At 43.7% G+C, this 24,523-nt stretch overlaps 2 long non-coding RNA genes across 2 annotated transcripts in view; one reads left to right on the top strand and one right to left on the bottom strand.

Annotated features, from left to right (window-relative positions):
* Positions 1-14,595, bottom strand: part of LOC310828127 — a 49,505-nt gene extending 34,910 nt beyond the window's left edge. Inside the window, exon 1 of the long non-coding RNA XR_014556701.1 lies at positions 13,253-14,595. This is a non-coding gene — a long non-coding RNA (uncharacterized lncRNA). The remainder of the gene's footprint in view (positions 1-13,252) is intronic.
* A 1-nt stretch (position 14,596) lies between these two features.
* On the top strand, positions 14,597-24,314 carry LOC310828117. Its single transcript, XR_014556690.1, has 3 exons — positions 14,597-15,328; positions 19,200-19,412; positions 21,192-24,314. It is a non-coding gene; the product is annotated as an uncharacterized lncRNA (long non-coding RNA).
* Positions 24,315-24,523: the final 209 nt, after the last annotated feature.

A 24,523-nucleotide genomic window follows, 5' to 3' on the forward strand; every position in this document is an offset into this window, starting at 1 on the left:
TGCCAACCTTGAGAAGCAAAAAGAAAATCTGAACATGTGCACAAACTTAACAATGCTTTCAATCAATTTCTGCCTTGGACTGGTCACCAGTTCTCAGCACTAACTATCTTACACAGATGTTGTGAAGCTACAGGTAAAGGTAAAGGGACCCCTGACTGTTAGGTCCAGTCACGGACGACTCTGGGATTGCGTGCTCATCTTGCTTTACTGGCTGAGGGAGCCGGTGTTTGTCCACAGACAGCTTCCGGGTCATGTGGCCAGCATGATGAAGCAGCTTGTGGCAAACCAGAGGAGCACAGAAACACCATTTACCTTCCCGCCGGAGCAGTACCTATTTATCTACTTGCATTTTGAGGTGCTTTCGAACTGCCAGGTTGGCAGGAGCTGGGACTGAGCAACAGGAGCTCACCCCATTCGAACAGGAGCTCACCCCATTCAACAGGAGCTCACCCCATTCGAACCGCCGACCTAAGCTCTGTGGTTTAACCCACAGCGCCACCCATGTCCTGAAGATACAGGATACATAAAATGATGGCAAAAGGGGATTTAGTGCTTGTTGCACAACCATCACATTCTGATTCCTTTAAGCAGAGTGGTGCATCTCTGAACTACATCTCTGAACTACAAATACTTCTTTTTTCCTGCAGCGTGCATAATCCTCCCCCTAACGACAGCACCATGGTTTCAACCAATCTAAATCTGGCATTATTACTGCATGTTTTAGAACCACGAGTTCCAGCGGGGGAAAAAACCTGCTTCCAAACATGCTTCGTTCTCCACACCATACATTTAAAGCACTCTTATACCACTTTAACAGTCATGGCTTCCTCCAAACAATCCTGAGAACTATAGTTTGTCACTGAACTACAATTCCCAGTACCCTTAACAAACTCTGGTTCCCAGATACTTGGGGTAGCAAGGATGACCTTATTAGAGGAAGGGGACCTGGGCTCATAGAACTCACTGCTTTGCTTGACAAAACATTGCAGGTTCAATCCCTGGCATTTCCAGTTTATAGGATCAGGTAGCAGCTGGTGCCTCTGGCTGACACCCTTGGGAGACCCAATCAGAGCAGGCAATTTGACGCTGGAAGGAAGAATTGTCTGACCTAGTATAAGGCAGGTTTCCTGTGTTTCTAACAGTTTATGGTATGAATTTTTCAATAAAACCAATAATCATTGCTTTAATTGAACAATAAATAACCACGCCTTTGCATATTGTTCATTGTTCAGGTAACTCCAGTGTTTACTGGGGGTTATTTTGTCATGGTGCCTTTCTGTTTGGGGGTGACGTCATCTGTCAGTGAGGCATGATCTTCCATTTAAGCAGGTAACACTTCTATGAGCCAGAGATGGAACCAGCATCCTCACACACACATTTTGGCCATAGTTACATTGGAGAATCAGCTTCTCCTCTCTCATGCCCATTGCAGTCCCCAGTCATTCACCTCCCCCCAATCCCTCATAGCCTCTAATAAGGAAACCCCCCCCCATGACTTCTCTCCCCACTTGGCTAGGTTTTCTCTGCCCTTCACGTTCCACCCCCATCAAAGGGAGCGGCTGCAGCCAGAAATGCCGCTTTTATTTATTTATTTGATAAGGAAACGTCTGGAGTGTTTTGTTTTTAAATCTTTTATGTGGCCTCAGGGGGATCGGTAATGGAAGAACTGGCAGGAGGCAGGCCACGCTAATCGTCCCCCGCGATCCCACGCCGCCTCTTTCCGAGAGACTTTTCTGACAGGAGACTCGGGCCTTTGGGACGGGAGCACAGGAGTGCTGATAAATATTTATCACTCCTGCCATCGTTAATTCAGGTACCATTTTTAAAACAGAGGGCCTGTAAGTTAAATAAAACCGGGAGAAGGCATGTATATAAAAATGGCAGGCTACAAATGTTCTCCCTTTGCCTAATTTGTTTTATAATTTGCTGGAAGCTGCCCAGAGCAGCTAGGGCAACCAGTCAGATGGGCGGCATAATAATAATAATAATAATAATAATAATAATAATAATAATAATTACTATTACATACACACCCACCATATAATCCCATTAAATTCAAACTGAAGAGTGGGCCAAATCCAGCCACCTCTGCCCTTTCCCCTCCTCATTACCTAAACCTCATTGTTTTCAGATTTGGTAATCCAGTGTTGTTGTTGCCTGTAGCTCAGTTCCTTCCCCACCTTCTTGTCAATATTTCCATTGACTGAGACGGCAACTGATGAGGAGCCAATCTATTACTAGCTTCCTTCCTGCTTTACTCACCCAGCATCCCTTTCCCAAGACCAATCTCTCCAATCTCTCTCTCTCTCTCTCTCTCACACACACACACACACACACATCAGACCATAGCAGATGTTCATACTAGCTTTATTTTGACAGCACACATGACACCATTCTGGCTCAGATCAAAGCCTTGGAGCAAGACTCAAGAAAAATAATATTATTTTAGTCATGCTTTTCATTTTGGAAGGCTTGGGGCCAAATTCTGTTCTGTGTGAGCTCTGCTTGGACCTTCTGAGGGGGCTAAAGATTCTGAGGATTATGTCAGAGCGTGTCTACACAATACACTTAAAAACGGTTTTAACCTTCAGGGCTTCCTCCAAGAGGATTCTGGAGAACACAATCATGTGAGACAGGCCATTTGGAGCCCTGCACGAACTACAATTCCCAGGGTCCTTTGGGGGCAAGCTTTGATAATTCAAGTGGCATAAAGGCAATTTAAAAGAGCTGCCCTCAGAGATATCTCCCCTCCAGCTCATGCTTTTAAGAATATTCATACACTTTAATTCAAGGATGCAAACTATTAAGTCACTCTGTGGGTCACACTTTAATATTTTTATGAAGTGGGCTACATCACTATATTAACCACAGATTTTTTGTTACAATTTTAACTCAGTGTTTTGCCTTTGAACTCTTTCTCTTTTAAACCCTCTTTATTCGTGCTGCACTACTGTACTGTTGAACCACTCTCTTTATTAACTCTCCCTCCTTTTTTCTGTTTATCTCATATATTTCTAAGCTATCTTTGAAGTCTATAGCTTTACCTTGTTCTCTTGGAAGGGAATCCCATATGCAGTGATTTTTTTCTGGGAGGATGCAGGGGTACGCATACCTCTAAACATTTTGTGAAACTTTGTACTTTTGTCCATTTACTGTATTTATTTTCTCCGATTTGAACTATAAAATGGTGATTTTCTTGAGTCAAAATGAGAGCACCCCTAAACATTTTTTTTAGAAAAAAAGCACTGCCCATATGACAGGAGCCACTCCTAAGAAGGCCCTGTCTCTAATGTCAGCCAGGCTATTTGTTCTCAGAGGCAGCCACACAAGTAGGGCCCTCTGAAACTGATATTAAAACAACTCGCCTTGTACTCTCTCTTCACTATTGCCAGTCTGCTCCCTCATCTCTGTTTCCCTCTTCTACAGCAACAGGTATCACACTTCTCTCTGTGTGTGTCCGATCCATATCACTGTCTCTTCTCCCTCTACATCACTTCAAGTCACTCTGTACCTTTGGCTCTGCTATGCTTATTATTTCCATTCTTTCTCTATCCCACATTTTCTCAGGCTGTGTACAGACCATACATTTAAAGCACGACTTTTCTCCCCAAAAATCCTGGGAACCATTGTTTACCTCCACAAGAACTATGATTCCAAGCACCCTGAACAAACTACAGTTCCCATGATTATTTGGGGGAAGTCACATGTTTTTAAGGTATGGCATGTGTACAGCATCAGTCTCCTCTTTTAGCATCTTCAGCCTCCCCCTGGAAACTGCTTTAATATAACAGTGCTTAGGTTTTTCCAGTCTTGCAGCAATTCCTACAATGTAGGAGTTTCAGATATACATGGGTCATGCAAAACACTAGCGATATCATAGTGTGCCTCTGAATCCAGGGCAAAAGCAACACATGCACTCTCGCTTTTTTCTGCCCTGTTCTTATGGGTGGGCCTTAGATGTTCTCACACAAACAATGGCTATTTAGAATTTGAACAGGGAGTTGCATATTGGCAAGGAGGAGGTTGAGGTTGGCGCCTTGATCTGATGTTGTGCAGGCTTGCAGTAAGGTGTTTTATGGAGGTGACAATGGTTTCTTTCTCCTATGGTTCTGCACTTTTTAACAATGTGAAATAAAAACAACTGGGACTTGAAATATCACACACTTGTAAACAGAAATAAGATAAGGGATCTGGCCTTGTATGAAGAAGCAGAGAATGGAACTTCCTCCCATCCCATTTATGCTAATCTCACACAGAGAGGGTGTGATCTGGTAAACAGAGAACTGTGCTTGGATCTTGGATATTAAGACAGAAACTAGAATTACAAGCACTTTGTGCCATCTAGCAGAAACCTAAGCTCTGGTTTGGGCAGAAAGCTCTTGACTTGGGGAGTCAATAGCCATAAGTAACAAACCATATTCTGCATCTTTACTTATAACTATTTGGTGAAGTGCCCCAATAGTTCCACTGAAGCGTTTCTTATTCCAAAATCTGCCCTGTCTACAGTTGTGTCCACTTTCGTACTTGCTTCTTGACTTGCTGTGCTCCTGTCATCCCATTTACCCAGACTGCTAACCTGACTGAAATGGTTGCCTGTCTTCTTCTCTGGCGATCACTTGTAGTCAAGTAAGATTGTCTTCCATGAATGGTGTGTCCGTAGGTGACTGTGGAGAATGTCAGATGGGGCTGTAGCTCCCCCCCCCCCACCATTCTCACTTGTGTCTCTGCCACAATAAGGGCTAGAAACTTAAAATGTGCTAAAATGTAAATAAGGGGAAACTTTCCACTGCAAACTAAGGGAGCAGGAGGACAAGCAATGTTTCTCAATGTGATGTAAACAGTCCCCAAAGCATCTTATTTCTAGAGGGTGCCATGTGTCTGCCTCCTTTCTGCGTCTCTCTGTATAATTTTAAACAATATGCCTCCATTCCAAAGCAGGATTTCATGTTTCTGGTGCAAAAATGCCCAAGACTGGGAGTGAAGTTTGCATGCTTCCTCCTGTGGTTGCATCCCTGCAAAGGACCCATTTTATGCCCACTCCTGTTTCATGCAATAGTGTGCTATGGCTGTTGCAACAAACACAAGTTAAGCCTGGAACTTGGTGGTGGTTGGATTTAAGCATTGCTTTGAGTCAACCACCAGGGGGAAACCTGATCAAACATTCTTCAGTGGCTCCCGCTTCCCATTCAGCAAAAGAGTTCAATTCCCTGCCCCTGAATACTTAAAAACACCAGTTCACACTGCCATATCCTGCTAGACGTGGCTTGTCCACCATTCAGTCGGTGGCAAGGCTCTTGGTCCTGAAAATAGTGTTTCATCTAATCTTTTAAGGGGGGTTGGGGAAATTATCCTACTTTGCAAACATATTTTTCTGGAGGCCACACACATTTCCAGTGGGTGTCTATTTGCTGTATTCCTATCAGCTTAGAGAACAGCCTGTAACCTCTGAGCCTGCCTGTCTGGTTATAAATTCCAGTCTGTTCCTCTAAGCTGAATATAGAGAGCAGCTGGCCGAAGCTAAATGAATAACACTGTCTCGCAAAACAATGGGGCCAGGCCTACCATGTTGCACAGGCATCTATTTCGAGTTCAGATATTTAAAGACCAAGGCAGCGTGACAGTCACGTTTACAGTCAGGTCCCAGCAGTTACAGGCAGAATGCAGACTTGGGCTTCAGACACAAACAAATTAACACCTTCAGCATTGCATGCGTCAACGTAGTAAATGGAGTTTGCATGCAGCTCCACAAAGAATAGCCTGCTAAAGGGTTGGCAGGCACTTCTTATTTTACAGCATGGATTGTGCAGAAATATTTTCACTTGGCGGAGGAATCTTTCTGAAATACCAATTTTAGCTTCCTTCCTTCCTTCCTTCCTTCCTTCCTTCCTTCCTTCCTTCCTTCCTTCCTGTTTTACGCCCTCATAAAGGAAATCTTGAAAACATGACTAACTTGTATGTATTTCTTTGTCTATTGCATTTGTTCCTCCAGGGAACTTAGGACAGTGTACAAGGGTTCATTCCTTTTTCATGCTCACAACAGCCCTATCAGGTAGGCTGGGTAGAGAAACAACAGGCAGAGCCGCACAATACGTTTAAATCATATCCAGTGCGCATTTAAAATGCATGACTTCCCCCAAAGAGTCCTGGGAGCTCAGTACGATGTACTCAGGACGATGTATTCAGTACTCAATGTACTCAGGACGAGTACTTTTAATTAATAATGTTTCTTAATCTTTTCATACATCATAATATGGTATCTATATCTATCTATCTATCATCTAGTTGTAAGTTGAGACAAAAAAATGTTGCAGTAAGTGACAACAAACAAACATTTTTTCCTTTTGTAGCAATGCCAAAAATACTGCCTGAAGACCGAAGTGTGGGTCACTGGTTAAAGTACAAGTTTTTTCACAGGACTAGAAACACAGGCATGAACAAATAAGATTGAGTGGGAAGATTGCAATGGCATAGCTATAAGGTAAGTGCCAAAACTGGTCTTGTGAAGCAGGCCTGGTCTGAATCATCTCCTGCCAAACATTTGCTCCGCTATGCCCAGAACATTATGCAGATGTTATATCCGCATGTAGTGTTTTCACTTTCAAGGTGCATGGAGATCACTAGTTAATCAGCATACCGAGAAAAAAGTAACATTCAAAGTCATATCATGTGGATCTTTGTGCTAGATAAAGCTAGCTTGCTCATGTGGTCTATATTTCATTCTGTTTTGTCCCCTGGCTTCATCTTGGAGGAACATACTAGAAGCCTTCACAGCAAACATGTCCTGCATCACTTCAGCCACTTCTGCATCCTGACCCAAAGCACGTTTACTTGGCAGCATTACACTGACTTTAATGGGGATTACGCCCAAGTAACTTAATTCAAGGTTGCAGCGAATACTTTGCAAATGGCTTGATATAAAGAGAAAGTGTTTGGCGCTGCTTTGGATCAATGCCTTCTGTCTTTGCCAACCAGATCTTATGACCACTTTTTAAGGACCAGTTGCCTGCAGGAGTTATTTGACCTAACTGCTCTCTCCAATACCATCAGCTCTTCTGTTCTGTTTATAATCTAATTGCTTGATGGTACTGTCTCCCACCGAGAACATTTCAGTGGGTATGAATCCCTCCAGCCTAAACCTATCATCCTCCTGTCCCTCTCTCCTATTCTGTTTTGTTACTCTGGTTACTTGGCTGGAGCCATGAATGACTCCAACTTGAATTAGAGCTAATAAAAGTCACAGAGTCTAGACACTGCTCTGTGCTCAGGCCAGAAGCTGCAGCACCATCCCCAGGCACAGCCCTCGCCTCTCGCAGAGCACAGAACATCCGTATTCTCCAAGGCTTCCTGCATGGCCAATGGGGCACCAGCTCTTTATGTCCCAGGAAATGTATCAAAATCCCTTCTCAAGAAGTGACAGGCAACCAGGGGGAATATAAACCACTTCCACGTTTCTCGTATGAATTCCAGAGAGAGAAAACAAACCCTCAAGACTGTCTAGCCAAGACAGGGGAGTGACATTCACAAAACCTGTTTGCAGGCGTGTCAATTCAGTTAGGTGACTTTTTCTTATCTCTTCTGGATCTGCCTCGTGGGTGCACATACACAGATCTCCCAGCTTTGCCTTGGAAGGCAAAGAGAGAAAACTCTGAATTATGCACACTGTGCACTGACTCGGAGCTAAATTGGCTCCCACCTGCTACAAGTCCCAGGGAAGCATTTGGTGCTACTTGCTTATAAATAGCATACACCTCATGCAAGTGCTAAATTAAATTAGACTTAAAATATTCACACAGCCTACACCTGGTTAACTGCTAATGGAACCTAACGGTTGCAACATGAGTAAATGCTCTTTTTTTCCTCCTCCTACTTTATGACTGTTTGTCCCACTCTTGTCAAACATGGTGATTATTTGTTTGTTCTGGTTGTAATATTCAAAGCTGCATTTTTGCTACTGTACTGGCGTAACTGTACTTCCAACGTAACACCCTCTTGCTTTCTCACCCAGTTGAACTTAAAACTTTCTGTACAGGGAGTTGTTCCCATGGACATAATCACATGAAGGAACTAACATCTGACCAGTACGACCGATTCATAGGGGTGCAGCAGCTCATTTGCTTATTTCTTTGGGCATTTAAAGCCTACAAGAGCTCCCAGAATGGCACGCAACATGATAGAAAGAGATATATACAGCAAAAATCAAGCAACAGAAATTCAAAAAAACCCAAACAAAACAAAAAGCCCCAACAACCTGAGAATGAAAAACCAGAACAACACTTTTTCCCTCAGATGTAACGCTCGAGCGGATCACTGCCAGGAAGTGGTATCTGTCAATGTAATCACACCAGGTCAGACTTCCTACTCTCATAAAGATGCATACAGGGTGATATTCTGTGTAGGGTGTTTTTGTTTTTTAAGCACTTAGGATATTGCCTTATACTGAATCTGAGCTTATGCTGTCTCGGGGCAACTCTGCACGGTTTGCAAACCTAACTGGCTATTTCTGGAAATTGCTGGAGTCCAAGTCACAGGGTCTACTGATCACCCCATCTACATGCTAAGTGACATTCTCAAAAGGTTAGAGAGACAGGATTCTACCTTGCAGAAGCATGTTGTTTTTCAGCAAGACTTGTTCTTCTACACCAGGGGTAGGCAACCTAAGGCCCGGGGGCAGGATGCGGCCCAATCGCCTTCTCAATCTGGCCCATGAATGGTCCAGGAATCAGCGTGTTTTTATGTAAGTATAATGTGTGCTTTTATTTAGAATGCATCTCTGGGTTATTTGTGGGGCATAGGAATTAGTTCATTTTTTTCCCAAAATATAGTCCGGCCCACCACATGGTCTGAGGGACGGTGGACCGGCCCACGGCTGAAAAATGTTGCTGACCCCTGTTCTAAACACTTGGTAAGTATGTATTTTATAACTTTTTAACTTCAAGACTGGAGTATTGCAGTGCACTCTATGTGGTGAGTTTGGAAATTGCACGTAGCGCAGAATGCTGACTATTAGCAGGCAACTTTGCTATATTGTTTTAGGTGCCTACTAATATATACTTTAGCTATAGCTGTAGATATTAGCAACCCTATCTGGGCATATAATTTAGTTATGTATAATTTTTTCTAAATTTTGCTGATTTTATCTGTATATTATTGATAATTATTTTACTGTTTTATGTACACTGCTTAGAGTTTTTGACTGCAGTTTATAAAATTTCTTAAAGAAATCTTTTTTTCCAAATTACCTTTTCTTTTCTTTTTCTCTTTTTATTTAGATTCGTTTATTTCATCTTATTATATTATGAAAAAGCTTTAATGAAATCACATTATTCTTAGTAATAAATTTCTTACATCTGCTTGTCAGCATCTTGGACCTTTCCTGATCTGAGAAATATGTAAATATTATGGAAGTTTGAATAAATCAAGCTTTCTGGAGAGAACCGGCAGCCTTGACTTTCAGCTTCCTTTTTCATAGTCCCCTTATTTTTTAACTTTATAATTTTCCTCCTTTGAAGCCAATGTGACTGTTTTGTACCCCCTTATTCACTTATGTATATACTGCATTTTGGAGCGATATGATTCACCAAAACCAGGTCCTGGAACTCTCTAGGGATTAAGTATAGCAACTAGCATGGGTTCTCTTGACCAGACTCATATCACACCACTTTTGAAGGATCTGCACTGATTAATGATTCATTCTCAAGCCCAATTCAAATTGCTTATGCTAACACAGGGATCAGCAAGGTTTATCTTGCCTGGGCTGGATTGGTCCCGCAGAGATCCCTCCGTGGGCTGGATTGTGTGCGCGCCCGCAATTTTTGGCGTCTGTGTTTGCGCAGACGTGATTCCCAGCATCTGCACGTGCGCAGACGCGATTTCTGGCACTGCGGAAGCGAGTCCCTGCGTTGCACTGCGCTGGTTTAGCGCAGTGCGCAAGCGGGCACCTCAGTTCGGGGGCGGCTAGTGGGCTGGTCAAACGACTCCACGGGCTGCTTCCGACCTATGGGCCTTAGGTTGGTGACCCCTGTGCTAACATAAAAGGTAAAGGACCCCTGACAGTAAAGTCTGGTCACGAACGACTCTGGGGTTGTGGCGCTCATATCGTTTACTGGCCGAGGGAGCCAACGTTTGTCCACAGACAGTTTTTCCGAGTCATGTGGCCAGCATGACTAAGCCGCTTCTGGTGAAACCAGAACAGCGTACGGAAACACCGTTTACCTTCCCGCTGGTACCTATTTATATACTTGCACTTTGACATGCTTTCGAACTGCTAGGTTGGCAGGAGCTGGGACTGAGCAATGGGAGCTCACCCCGTCGCAGGGATTTGAACCACCGACCTTCTGATCAGCAAGCCCTAGGCTCAGTGGTTTAGACCACAGCACCACCTGCCACCCTGTTCTAACATATAAAGCCCTAAATGTATTGGGACCAAAATATCCAAAGGAACAATTCATCTGCAGGGCAGGCCCTTATTGTGGTCCCAACACGAGGTGAAGTTTGACGAGTGGTGGCATGTGAAAGAACCTTCTATGCAGCAGGGAGGACCCATCGCCAATCCTGCTAACTTTTCATTGGTTGTGAGTACACACCTCTTTACTATGCTATGCAATTTTGCAGAGACAATACTACTGCCTAAGAAAATATAAGTAACAGAAGCAGAGAAATCTCAGGTGCCTTCAACTCAGCTGGAGTTGTGTACAGAAGGTTTACAGTTTTCCAAATATATATTCACCTGGAATATAGCCATCAAATTTGGGGAAGCTTGCAGTTGGAGTTCTGGGAAAGTAAGCAGGAAGGGAAACAATATTTGTTTAGAGTTACCATAATTATTGCATTGTTGTTCTACACACACACACACACACACACACACACACGGATACAGCATATACTAACACATCGCTACATATTAATATTCCTGTGGTTGCAGATCTCCCACAGAAACAACTAAGTTTGAATGATCCTTCAGGTGCCAAACAACATGGATACTAACAGCCGATGTCTAGTGCTTAGGGCTTTGGAGATAAGCTTTTACGACGTTAATATGTAAATATTCCTAAATCTGGATTTATAATATAACTCACTTGCTGAATATGCATACCAGAAACATCTCAGCTATACCTGTCACTGCTAATTAGAAAAAAAAGGTCTAAGGGGCTTATATCTAAGCCTACTTAATACGCAGAAAACTATTCAACTGTTATCACTTGAGCTGGGTACCTGAAGAATGTTTAACTTGTTGGTGAATTACTTAAAACTGCAGATTAATAACCAAGTCTGTCCTACTTTTCTGCAGACATGTGATGATCTGTGTAAACAGGCTTTCAAGCTACACTTGAATTAGGGTCTATTCAGAAGACCACCTAAGTGGGTATTAGCTGCTAGAAAAGAGTAGATCTATCAGCTGGCTGTACGAATCTAATGCCAGGCATTGTTTATGTAAACCATTGTGAACATCGTTTTTCAGCTATTTGTGTCAGTCCTCCAGAATCTGAATCTTCTGTATCATAGCAGGCACACAGAGCAGGTTCAACATAAACTGGGAACCCAATCTGCAGGTTCTACAGTTCCTTCGCAATGATTGCTGTGTTGTGTGAATGGACTCTTAAGAGTGAGTTCCCAGTGAACTTTGGAGGTGCCACATAAATGTCTGAGGGAGGCAGATGAAGGCCATCTCAGAGCCAGCTCCAGCTGGATGTTCCTCTCCTCACAGACTCACACCCTGGGCAAATTTCCACCAGCTCTCTTCTGGGAATGATTCTAGGAGAGAAACAAGGAAAGCTGGCAGGAAAAACCATGGCCTTCTCTAGCTCAACTGTCTCTTCCCTGCCCTCTCGGCACTTTCTACCACCATGTGCTCTATGGAAAGGATTCTGATGAATTGTGATAGTTTAATATTACTACTGTGATTTCATTAAAGTCTTTTTTATGTTTCTTATAAGGCACCTTGGAAAGATGAGTGTCCTGAAAGAGTGGATATAAATAATTGCAATAAATAGGAGGAATGTTATCGATGCTGCTGCTAGGCAGTTTCATTTTGCCTCCCATATCCATTTGTGAGTTCTAGGAAAAAAATAACCCATTCAAACGGTGAGCAGCACAAGGTGGGTAGGAAGAAGGAAGGTTTGAAGATCACGCCAACCCAGCTTAAAATGAACTCCCACCTAGCCTCCCTACTGAATTCAAATAGTGCAGAAAAAAACCCTAACCAAGTTCCTAAAATAGACTATATTTAATAAACAAACCAAACCGGTTCTTGAAGTCAGCTTAACATTACTTCAGCAAGTTTGAAATAGTATCCCGACAATCACAGATACGGCATTTCAAAGTTTTAAGTGTCCAGCTTCACAGCTTCCCAAAGACTGGACATGTAAAAGTGAATAGAACCGGTGCTTTTTTTCTGGGGGGATGCAGCGGTACTCATACCCCTAAACATTTTGTGAATCTAACGGGAGAAGAAATTAATTTTTAAAAAAAGTTTTAGTTTCTTCTCTCGCATAGTGAATTGTCATTTTCATTGAATAGCATGGTGAATCGTCAGTTCTGTTGCTACCCCTGATGGCGGCCTAATTTCCTGTCACGGTGTTTTCCGAGTCTCAGATGGAAGCGAGTGTTTAATTTGTGAAGCAGTGTGGATGTGTGGTGTTTTACTAATGAAAGTTTGGCCTCACTGAGGGGCACTATTTCAATATGAGTAATGCATGTTCTTTGTACTTTTGTCCATTTACTGTATTTATTTTTCCTGATTTGAAGCATAAAATGGTGATTTTCTTGAGTCAAAATGAGAGTACCCCTAAACATTTTTTTTAGGAAAAAAGCACTGAATATAACACACAAAAATACTGAGTGTTGCATATTTCCCTAAAGCTCAGTATGGAGAGAATCCAGAAGTAATGCTAATGTTCAAAAATTGGGGGCCAGCCCAACTGATTCCCAGTCTTTTAGTTTATGTTTTCTGTGTTTATATTCCTGGCAGATAGAGATCCAAAATGGCAGCGGAGTTCTGTTGGTTCCTTCTTTTGTTTCCCAGTGCAAAGATTTTCAAAGTGCCTTTATGAGAACATATGGGAACAGAGGCCACAATCACACAAACCATTATTTCAGTTTTCACAAATGCACTTTAAAATGGCAGGACACTTTGAACTGGCAGGACACCAAGGAAGGGGAACGGGATCCTGGCGAGGGGTGTAGCCAGGACTGGTATAGACTGAGACAAGCTGAAGATGGGGAAGGGGAGGTTGGGGACTTAGGAGGTACTCACCAGACATCAGAGGACATTGCAGGGGCAGCTGCCAGTTCAGGGGAGCCAGGAAAGGGGGACACCTCACCAGAACCAGAGGTGACCCCATCTTCACAGGCACAGCCGGCTCTGATGCACCAGGAACAGCAGGAAGACTAACTCAGGCAAGGGAAAAAAGCCTAGCTCACTACTGGAGTAGGTGGAGATCATGGGCCCTGTTAGTTCTGGGATTAAACTCGGGGCAGGTGAGAATCACATGCTTCATTAAGAGGAGAGACACAGCTACTCAGCTGGAGCAAACTCAGGTGCAGCAATCAAGATTGGGAAGGATAAAAAGGAAGCAAGGCAACAATTCTACGTCTACTCAGCTTTCTCTGTTGATGAACTATGGCTTGGCTGCTTTGCCCTTAGGACTGTGTCCCTTACCTGCAGGCACACCAGAGTTCAGGATACACCTTGTTGCCTGAGTACTTGTTTGCAAGAACACTGCAGGGTTAGAGACTTCATTTCATTTTCTCCACATGCTGCTGTCCTTCGTTGAGAGTGTGGCTATTGCACTACAGCAGCCTGGCTGGGTCTGATGGGAGTTGTAGCCCAAAACATCTGGAGGCCCTCAGGTGTGGAGAAGAATAACCAATAACAGCAGGGCATCTCTATACAAAAAGTGGTTTACAAACAATTTCCTCTTCTCAGGGAACTCTGGGAAATGTAGTTTTTAAGATGAATTCAGGGGGACTAGGAATCTCAGCATTCCCACTAAACGACATTTCCTAGGATTCTTTGGGGAAAGCCATGCCTGTAAGCTCGTATAAAACCTACAGAAGGCTGGACATAAGTCTCCTGAGAATAAAAAAGCACCGTGTATTATTCCTTTTCTTTTAAATTTCCCATTGTTGCTGCAAAAGTGGTGTGAGTGCAGGTGTGCATTTGAGTGAGTGAAGCAGCTGGCTGACCACAATGCTCATCCGAATGTGTTTGGATCAGTGAGTGGCAACTTGTACAGGATCGGCCCTGCAATGAAGCCTGACCACCATAACCACCGTGGCCTCTAAACACATTCCCCGCCTGAGTGTTATATCCTTAATAGACAATTCTACATTACAAGGAGGCAATGCGTTTAAATAAAATCTGCACCTGCTAGTTCAGAAACATAGGTGCAAAAGTAGACATTTAAAAAGAAACTGAGTGCATTCCATCACAGCGGAGAAGCCTGTGGCCGGGTGACTCGTGTGCCTGCTCAGTCTGCTGTCCAGATTCACACATTCACGGGCCTCTCCTGCTATCCCTTCTTCGGGTTGTCTGTCTTGGAACCAGGCTTGGACTGAGCAGCCTTTCCAAAGGACAAGGCCTTCAGATAGAGGACAGTCCTACAAAAGGTTTACTCCAAAGGCCTGTTGCCAAGGCGATGGGGGTAGCCGAGCAGCAGTGCCGAAGCCTTATGGCCTGGGCCCCATTCACAATGGGTCGTAGAAAAGGCCATGCAAGCGGCTTCGGCCTATAAAACGCTTTTGGAAGCAGAACTGCTCCTGGCTCTCCTCTTGCCGTAGTGCGGCTCTGCCCTCCCGCAGTCTGAGATTTAAAAGCCCAATCTGGCCCAGTGTATAGAACCACCGAATGGGGGAAGGGCCCCTGGGGATAGATAAATAATGGACTCCAAACTCCCCTCAGGCCCCTTTTATCTACTATTCAGTTTGCTGAGAGGAGGTGCTGAAAAGAGCCTGTTCATATTCAGATGTCTGCTTTTGTCTTGATGTTCTAATTTAGGGTGGGCCCAGTTAAACACTTGAACGCCCTCACAGGCCCCTGCATTGCCCAGAATGAGATGCGCTCACATTCAAGGAGAAAATGTTTATTTTATTTATTTTTTAAAAAACAAAACAAAATAGAAACCCTAAACTTCAGCACAGACCTAGCAGCTCACAGTGTTTACGTATGATCAAATATTAGGCTGACTTAAAATGATTCTCCTCCTACAAGACAGTAACACCTGAAATTCTCCCCTCCCCTTTTTTATTTTGGTAAAAGGGCAAGGATCAGGAAGTTTTGCACAGCTATGGGAAACAAAAGTGTATCAATTCAGATAATTTCTACACAGGGGTATAGTTCAACTGAGAGCATTATTTAACATGCCACATGTATCTACTGTAAAAAAAAGGCTTTCAAAAAAAATCTAGACTATATTTTAATGTTTTAAAACCTAGAGTTGGACTCTTGTCTCTCTGCTTCTTGTATTTTAGTGGCAGATCTTCTGAAAATTATAAGAATCAATATGATCCTAAACAAATACTGTTCAGTTTCTCCAGGCTGTTGTGCATCATCATGGCATCAAAATGCAGGCATGTCTGAAGAACATAGAGCCTGGTGCTGCAGGGTCACCTTCATAGGCAAATGGATCATTCTGCAAAAATGGAACGCTACCAGGCTTAAGGAGTGGATTAAGGAGTGAAAGAGCTCCTATATATCACAGCTCATGAATGAACAGGACACAGGGAAAGAGGGGGGGGGGGATTCAAAATATCTGATGGAATTTCTTGGAATTCTATGCAGTCTGAATATCAGAAAACAGGTTTCTTTCCTTGTGTTACCCACCCATCATCAACACAATGTTTTCTTTTTATTTCCTTGCCTCCTTGCTTTCTGTTTCTCCTTCAAGCAGAAGAGTTTCTCCTTCAAGTCCTCAAAATATTAAATTCCTGCACCACAGTAACTCAGAGCATGACCAGCCCTGTTCTGTGAAACAGAATCCAAGTTGAGAAATGGCTGGCACCTACTATACATAGATGGAACAAGCAATATATGTTGTTGAATACTGTATATAATTCCAGACTGAGTGACTGTATTCGTACTTAAGGCTTATTTGGCCACTCTAAACAGGGGTAATTGGAATCATCCATTACACTATAAATGAAAAAGTGTATCAGCTGGTAAAGAACAACTTCCTCTTTTCCATTGGCCTAATCCCAAATCCGACCATCTATTATAGTCAGTGCCATTCAATTTCATCTGAACAGATTTACACAACACACAGCTGGCAATCATATAACACCCGCAATTTTTTGTGCAATTTTTTAATGTATCCTTGTTCGTTGAGTTTACCCAAAAACTGAAAAGGGTTAGCTGTTCTCCTTGTTTCTGGAACTAACTGGTTCAAGAAGAGATACATAACACAGAACAGTGTAATATGGATATTATAATGCCAATTGCTAAAGTAGGCAACATTTGTCGTTAGATGCAGCATAGTCACTGGATAATACTGAGAAATGACTGATCCATTCTGATTGTTACCGAAAACAGAGTGATGGGAAAAAAACCAATAATATTGCAAGCAGTTACATGCTCTGGCTGTGGGACATTGTAATGGACTTGCCTATGGACCTAGAGACAGCTAATGAAAAGATACATGAATTCTCCTAACAGATTTTTCAAATGCTTAAAAGATCTTTACTCCAGAGGCAAAAGTGGATAGAGCCAGTGCCAAAAATAGATGGTACAACCCCTTTCCCCACATTTTTGCCTACATGAAAGTAGGCCATGGGCTGCATGAAATTAAGCTGAGGTTGCTCACTCCTGATTTGATTTAGCAGGGTTTTTCCCACAAGAATGCAGACATGCCCATCAGTTTCCTACAATACTTCTTGAAGAATCACAGTGGATATTGTTTAGTGTCTGTTTAATAGATTAAAGATCCTAACAGATAAAAAGTCAGGAGGGAAAAGCAAGAGTTGCAACAGCAACAACAAAACCATATTCTTGGATTCTTCAGCAGGAGCTGGCTGGCGGCGTGGGGGGTGGGGAGGCATTTTAATTACATCTCTAGCAAACGGAGTGCTGCTTTCATGAAGTTTCCAAGCTGCTCTGCAGTTTGTTCAGGTGACAAGCAAATGTCTGAGCAGACATATGGCGAGGTGAGGAATCAGTCTGTGTGGGTTGAAGATAACACTGCCAACTCACCTTCTGCCACTGCTGGGCAATTAAGGCAATTCAGCATCTCAGTGTGTTTTTCCTGGATGTTTACAAGTGAAAAAGAAAGAAAATACTTGCAAAGTCTGGGTGTGCTTTGATTGCTATTGTGGTGCTTCTGCACCTGAAAACTGTGCAGTAAAATGGTTTTGGGAAGCTGCAGACATTAATTAATCCTGTGATTTCGAAAATGACTAGGCAAGGCCATTCCCCACAGTCCTTTTGCAAGATGAAATAGTAATCTGAGAAACATAGGAAATATACTAGGCCAGACTTTTTGACCACGTAGCTCAGGGTTAGGAAAACTTTTTCAGCCCACAGGCCACATTCCTTGCCTGGCAATCTTCTGAGGGCCACACGCCAAACTTTGTCAAGTGAATTAAAATTACTGTGGAAAGTATAGGGCAGCTCTGCTATTCAGGTATTTAGGACTATCTTAGATTATGCAATCTTTGAAGTCTGTCAATCAAGATGTGGCTGGCTTTCCTTTAATATCTAAGACAGGGGTCAGCAAACTTTTTCAGCAGGGGGCTGGTCCACTGTCCCTCAGACCTGGGGGCGGGGGACTATATTTTGGAAAAAAAAATGAACGAATTCCTATGTCCCACAAATAACCCAAAGATGTGTTTTAAATAAAAGTAAACATTCTACTCATGTAAAAACTGCTGATTCCTGGCCCGTCCGCGGGCCGGATTTAGAAGGCGATTGGGCCTGATTTGGCCCCCGGGCCTTAGTTTACCTACCCATGATCTAAGATATCCACTATACAGTAGAATTACTTTTTTTGTTTGTTCTTGTTTTACACTCCAATTTGATCTCTCAGTTGCACAGTGTTTGGAGATCCTTAATTGCTTTCCTAGGGGAGACTGTCATCAAAGCAGGCGAGAGCAAGGGAGAGAGAAAAAGGGTAAAGAAAAATAAAACACCCGTGACAGATTAACTTTGGCGTTTAGGGCAAGTTTATCACCTTAGGGCATGAATCAAAGAGTAAAAATAATATTTTACCAACGGTAAATCTCTTTGGAAGCGAATTAAGATGGCTGCTGTGAAGAAATGCATTCAAGCTCTTTTAGCAATTACAGCAACATCAGGAGCAGCTACTGCAGGGACCGTTTGGGGCACACAATATCCCCTTCCCCAAGGTTCTTCATTCATAGTAACTGGAATGGAGAGATAATATTTGCCCCGCAGACATGACACAGTGAGTCAGTTTTACAGGGCATCGCCGCTTGTCCCTTTGCAACTGTGGGTTGAGGAAGCTGCTCCCCAGTGCCTTCCAGCCCTCTCCCACAGCTGGAACAATAACAGCCTATGCCTGTCCGGCTAGCCTGGATTATAATCCAGCAGCAGCCGTGGAGGATCTCAGGTGGAGCTTTACATCATCTTCTAATGTAAACAGCATTGTATGAGAGCCTGACAGTCCCCCAGGATTTCCACTGAGCAGTGATTGATGCGAAAAGGGATGGAATTGCCATGATTCGGCATCAGTCACAGTTCTCTCTTGGCTCTAAAGCTGACCCTGTTAGCACAGTCTGACTTGGATCATTTGTCTCAGAAGTACCGAGGGATTTTAAAACAGCTGTGGATTCAACCATTTCAAATGGGAACATACTTCTGGTTTGTGGTAAGAATAAACATACATCATATGCTCTTCAGAGCCCAGGGGCTCCTCGTTCTTGGCTTGCTTTCCGGCTCTCTCACTCTCTTTCTCTGCTGCTGCTGCACTTTCTCTCTGCTATTCTCTCCCCCCCCCCCCGCCGGCTTGTTTCCACTGCTTTCAACTTACGCCCACCTTTGTCCTCGCACATCTTCCCTCCCCAAATTAATATACTTCCCTTTCCATCTCTTCTGATATAAGTGAGCAGGTGGGTGGGAGAAGTGTGTCCAAAGTCGAGAAACAATTGTGCACTTGGCTGTTTTGTACATCTAAGGCAGGTGGTGTGTCTTTGGGGTTCTGCGTTTTTGTTTTGGTTTTTCAGCATCTTAAACTAGTTTCCACTTTGAACAGCATCCAGGCAGCGCAGCAATGAAAGAGATGCAGTAAAGTGCAATAAAGATGAAGCCTGTCAGTCCTGCTGCATTTCTAGTACGGCTGGCTTCTCAGAAGTGTAAGCTTTCAGCGATGAAGAAGAGGGCCTCTCTGCTGCTGCTGCTCTGATTATGGGATTCCCTTCCCGCAAAGGCTCACCTGGTGCCTAACTTAAGAGCCTTTTGAAACCAGGTGAAGTCCTTTAAAAAAAAATGCCATTGGGACCGATTTATGGGTTTTACATGCTGTTATGGTGCTTGAACTCATTTTTAGGGATGAAATTGAATGCGGTTTATAAAGTTTTGATTCAGTGTTCTGAAAATGTTCTGTGACTGGGAACCCTAAACACACAGGGTTCCCAATTTATTTATTATTTATTTATCATTACAATTTTGTCCAGCTTCTCTGAGGCTCTCAAAGTGACGCACATACTCCACCCCCACTCAATTTTATCCTCACAACAACCCTGTGAGGTTGGTTTTTTAATGTTTAATGTTTTATTATGCTTTTTATAAATGTTGGAAGCTGCCCAGAGTGGCTGAGTCAGATGAGTGGGGCACAAATAAATTATTATTATTATTTAGGCTGAGAAACTGTGACTGGCTCAAGGTCACACAGTGAGCTTCATGGCAGTGTGGGGATTTGAACCCTGGTTTCCCAGATCCTAGCCTGACACTCTGGTCACTACAGTATTACTTGCTCTTTGCAGGGGAGACTGAGTTCGGTCCTTTCAGACCTTCCCTCCTAATGTGGAAAGACTGTGAATGGAGGAAACTGTCACATGTGACCTGACCCTCCCTCCATGGAAAGAACTTTTAAAAGTACCTGGATAGCATTACCTGTGCCTTTTCTGTCAGACATGGGATATACATTCACCCCAAAGGGCTTTTGATGTATAACATATTTTAGCTTGACAACTGCTAGATTTTAATGTGTAACATCTTTTAACTTCACCACCGCTGGCTTCCATGGTGCTGATTACAGTATAACAAAATGTGACATTTGTATATGGCAACATCATGGTGTTTTATCCTTTTGCTATAAGCTGCCCGGGATGCGGGTGGCACTGTGGTCTAAACCACAGTGCCTAAACCATCAAGCCTCTTGGGCTTGCTGATCAGAAGGTTTGCAGTTTGAATCCCTGCGATGAAGTGAGCTCCCATTGCTCGGTCCCAGCTCCTGCCAACCTAGCAGTTCGAAAGCACGCCAAACAGTGCAAGTAGATAAATAGGTACCGTTCTGGTGGGAAGGTAAATGGCGTTTCTGTGCGCTGCTCTGGTTTCGGTGTTCCATTGCTCCAGAAGCGGCTTAGTCATGCTGGCCACATGACCCAGAAAAACTGTCTGTGGGCAAACGCCAGCTCCCTCAGCCTGTAAAACGAGATGAGCACCGCAACCCCAGAGTTGTCTGCAACTGGACTTAACGGTCAGGGGTCCTTTACCTTTACCTTTTATATATATATAAGCTGCCCAGGCTACAATAGTAGAAAAGCAGTATATCCATTTATATTATAAATCAGCTTCCCATAGGTCAGCAGTACCACGGTTTACTGGGAATGTGGTGTGATAAACTATGACTAGGCCTCAAATGGAGCCGCTGCAGTAGTGTGTGTGGTTAGGCTCACCTGCTCAGGTCACCTGGAGGGGCAAGCGCCATAGCACGGCACCTCTTAATTTCTCCTGCACAAAGGGGTCAGGTTCATGTGGATTAAACTGTAGTGGGGTCTAAGGCATGTAGGGTTGGGGCTGTCAAAATATTTCACACGCTTCAGTTTCGGCAGAGGTTTCTTGGGAGCCAGTATGCAGGTTTCTGCCTGGACCTCTACAGGTGTGAATTAGTATGCCTGATTCGCACAGGTCTCTTCCAATTCAGATAATCTCAGGATGCCCTGCTCCACTGAGATAAAGTTACCTGCTTCCATCCGCTTTCCCAACTATTTTTCCATCTTCCGTCTCTTTATTTCCTCTGCAGCAGCTCCATCCCAAGAGACATCTGCTATGAGGAGCGATAAACTGAGAAACGGAATAATTACCACAGCTTGCGCTGTCTCAAACAACCTTCGGTGCTCACATTTAAATTGCTGGCACGGAAAGCCAAGAATATAACAGGGTAAAACAAGTTCCCAACCACATCTGCCCCAAAGCGAATGTTTCTTTGCCACATGAAGGAAACTGAAGCTTTTATTTACAGACGTCCTCCAGCCGGTGTTAAATGAAGCCAATCTGGTTCCCAGGATATGATTCTACTGTGTTAAATGATGGGAACATTACTGTGCCTTTCTCCCTCATGGAGGACTCCATGGCCTATCGGAGAAGTGCAAGTTGGGAAGGACTGACTTGGAATCCCATTTTTCAACGCAAAGTGGCTACTTCCCACCCACCCCTCTGAAGTTAGCCCCGGAGGCTGTGTGGGATGATCTGTGGGCTTCTGATCAGAGGGAAAGAATGGCAGCAGTTTTATTCCAAAACGCAGCTGTGGATTAATATCACAAAGAAGAGTTTAGCCGGGCTTTTTTTCTTTTCTTTTCACAGTTCATTCACATAATGAATGTGAATGTCAAGACACCTTCATCTGAAGTCTGAGCGCTTTGGAACAAAGCAAAACAAAACAAATTTAGTGGAGGTGTCAAGTTTCAAGAACACAGGAGCGGAGGTGGCGAAAAGCTCCACACAGGCTCAGCAATTGCTTTCTCTTCCATCATCCTGCCTGGATAAAATATGACCACACTCCTGTCTTCTGCTCCACCCACTCCCAAAGGAAGAGACGGTTGAGGATGTCTACAGCTTTGGTGCGTGAAAGGGCTGCAGCTTCTATGAGACAAGCTGTATTTTTTTTGGGGGGGGGGGGGAGAAAGAACACCTTTTAGAAACTAACTTGGAGTAAATTTGAGGTTAGGAAATTCTCTGAGCCCTTCCGTAGTAGCCCTTATTAATATAAGCTTGTACTATTAGCACAAGTCTAAGCATCCGATTTTCATCAATTTCCCCTTTGTGTTGCAGCATCTTTGCTATATGCCCTACAAAGAATCCCCCAAGCCACAAGAACACTTCCTGTTAGGGGCATGAGAGGTTGCAGTGGGTAGGATGCCTTGCCAGAAATCAGATATGCACCTTGCACAAGCAGAAATGTAAAACCCTAGTGCAAAACCAGTGTAGACGTCGCTGAGACAGGAGTGTGAACATGCTGGGAATGTGGAAGGCGTTGAGGTGTTGCTCCTGATGGTGGTAAATTGCCCACTTCTCCATTGTCTCTTGAGACAGTCAGATCTCAATAACAGGAGCGCACAACCATCCGTGGTCAAAACCGATAGCCCCCCCCCCTTTATTTTAAGTGTTTGAAGCACTAATGAATTCTTACAACTAGAATGTTCACCCTCATGTTGCAGACAGCACCAAGAAATGGTGACTCATCTAAGGCAACAGGGAGTTTTCGGCAGAGGTAAGATGCGAAACAGGAAGCTCCAATCATAGGTGGCATCCTTAGGACACAATTAGACAAGATAGCAGAAGTGCAGTCAGCTTTCCTTTCCTGAATGTTTTAAAGAATCTAAATGCACCCACAGAGTAGAACTGGGCCACTGTGGAAGAGGAGGTGTTAAACAGCCCCCTTCCAGTTTCCTAGAAGCAGTCTTCGCTGCATAGGTGTTGGGGGTTAAATATATTATCTGAAAGGAAGCAAGTGCAATCAACTCAAGGAACCCCCGGGGAGATTTTTTTTTTGTGGGGGGGGGGGGGAGATAGCTCCAAAATGCTGTCCTCCCAAGGGGCCTCTGGAGCCATCCCGTAATGCCACCAAAACTTTAATGGGCCTCCTACTTTTGTTACTGCTGGAGGGACTGTTAGCACTTCCAGTGTCACTGCAGGTAACATTTGCACAGACAAGTAGTTCAATTTCACACCTGCCCTCTATTCTCTTTATTATTGGCTATGATCTGGTGTACCTGAGACATTCTGCAAACAACCACAAAGGAGATCAAAAGAGTTGATGGTATCTGTGCTGATGAAGCACAGGGCGCAGGGCACTTCTAGCAGCCCAGGAGCCATTGCAGGGCAATGCTTTCCTGCCCTGCTCAGAAAAATTATAGTTACATCGTGAGCTCAAAGTAACATTGGAGGAACCTCACTGTAGCTCCTTCCCAAACCACTGTCTCTTCTTCAGGAGCAAAGGTAGCATGGAGGTTTGCAGGGGAGCAATAAAACACATTAAAATGCCTCTGAAGTCAACAAATAATTACTCAATTAAACAAATATGAAAAACCTAAGTGGCCATCCTCAACCCCAAATTCAATCCGATCAAGTTTTGGTTCTGGAAAGAGATGGAAGGGAATGGGAGTACAGGCCAGAGCCTGGGTGCCACAGCTGACAAAGTCCTATCTCTGGTCTCCACACACTTTTCTTCTGAAGATGGTGGGGAGGGTACATGGAGCAGGGCCCCCAGTTATGACTGCAGAATATGGGACAGGTTCTTTGGGCAGAAGTGGTCCTTCAATTAGTTTGATGGGAGAAGATAGGTCTCCACAAAGGAAGTTCGCCTGGTGCGTAAAGGTGTATAATGAAGGCGCCAGGAGAACTTCCCTGGGGAGAGCATTCCACAGATGGGGAGCCACAGCAGAGAAGGCCCCTTCTCATGTTGCCACCCTCCGGGCCTCTTGAGGAGGAGGCACATAAAGAAAGGCCTCAGAAGATGATGGGTACAGGTAGGTTCATATGGAAAGAGGCGGTCCTTGAGGTATTTTGGCCCTGAGCCATTTAAGGTCAAAACCAGCACTTTGAATTAGGCCCAGAAACTAATTGGTAGCCAGTGCAGTCAGACCAGGATTGGTGTAATATGTTCAAACTGTCTTCCAGTGAGCAAGCTGGCACTAGCTGAAGTTTCTGAACCATCTTCAGAGGCAGCCCTAACCGTTTACCTGGCAGTAGCCTGACCTGTAAGAAATGGTTTATCTTACCGGTCAGCTCTGTCAGCATATTTCAACAGATTACTACATAAATTTGAGAGCCTTCATTCTGCATCTGGTCTCTATTATTTACAGGCTTTTAATTCACTGAGTAGTTCTGCCATGGACTTATCCATTACAAAATACCTGGCAGGTCATTGCATGGTATATAACGCCAGTTAAACTGGCTAAAATGTACAAAACATGCAATAAGTGTTGGAAATGTAAAGAAAAAGAAGGTACTTTCTATAATATGTGGTGGGAGTGTAAAAGGGTGAAAGGCTTCTGGGAAATGATATATAATGAACTGAAAAAGATGTTGAAATATACGTTTGTTAAAAAAACAGAGGCCTTCCTATTAGGAATG

Source organism: Podarcis gaigeae (genome assembly GCF_964106915.1).
Source record: "Podarcis gaigeae genome assembly, chromosome: 12".
Classification (NCBI taxonomy): domain Eukaryota; kingdom Metazoa; phylum Chordata; class Lepidosauria; order Squamata; family Lacertidae; genus Podarcis; species Podarcis gaigeae.